The sequence below is a fragment of the Gavialis gangeticus genome, unplaced genomic scaffold, assembly GCF_001723915.1.
Source record: "Gavialis gangeticus isolate Ggan-Ray unplaced genomic scaffold, GavGan_comp1, whole genome shotgun sequence".
Classification (NCBI taxonomy): Eukaryota; Metazoa; Chordata; order Crocodylia; family Gavialidae; genus Gavialis; species Gavialis gangeticus.
Genome location: NW_017729022.1, coordinates 167,528,950 through 167,529,698, shown reverse-complemented (window position 1 = coordinate 167,529,698; position 749 = coordinate 167,528,950). Strand labels below are relative to the sequence as shown.

Here is a 749-nt window from a genome sequence, read left to right as displayed (position 1 = left end):
GTAATCTAACTTCAGTGTTGGGTGTCTGGAGCTACCTAAGCACCAACTATCAGAGACGCTGATCAGGCAGCCCAGCCTGGGCCCAGTGCTGTCCAGGACTCCAAGCAGGCAGGCCAGCCTGAGCCAAGTACCACAACAGCCACACTTGCAGTAAGCCTCAGCTAATGCACTCTCCCCCAGATTAGGAGCAGCAAGCATCATGACTGGCAGCTGGGAGCACCACCTAGCCATTTAACACCCTCTGGGGCTCAGGTTTGCAGGCCAGTTGACAGTTCTGCTGTGGCAAGCCTCCCAATTTCTGACCCTTGTTTTTTGCTTATTTCTGGGCTTTGGCTTTAGATTTCCCTGCAGTTCTGTTTCCTGGTTTCTTACCCTAGTCTGGCTCTGTTTTCAGATGTGGATTGCCCCTCACATTGGTGCTTGGCATCTGACCCCCAGATCCTGCCCCTGGATTGTGTTGTGGACTTTGCTTCTGGATTTCCTTCTGGTTTCAGTCTATAGTTTCTGCACTTTGACCCAGCCACCAAGCCCTGCTCTCTCTCGGTGTCCTAACCATTAGGCTGAACTGCCTGTGCCCCAGTCCCTTACACCAACAATTTTGTGCCCAGATAATAACACTGTTGTAGCCCAGCCAAAGAGGCAAAGAAGGCAAGAATAGTAAAGTCCAGATCATTGTCCTCTAGGATGGGATAGAGGCCCTGTCGCAGGCTGGCTAGGCGCTGTGAGTGTATCAGCCGTTAGGCTGCTGG

The 749-nt window shown here is 52.3% G+C and overlaps 1 long non-coding RNA gene across 1 annotated transcript in view; it reads left to right on the top strand.

The window, feature by feature from the left end:
- Positions 1-275, top strand: part of LOC109297084 — a 6,807-nt gene extending 6,532 nt beyond the window's left edge. Inside the window, exon 3 of the long non-coding RNA XR_002097197.1 lies at positions 186-275. This is a non-coding gene — a long non-coding RNA (uncharacterized LOC109297084). The remainder of the gene's footprint in view (positions 1-185) is intronic.
- The last annotated feature ends 474 nt before the right edge of the window (positions 276-749 follow it).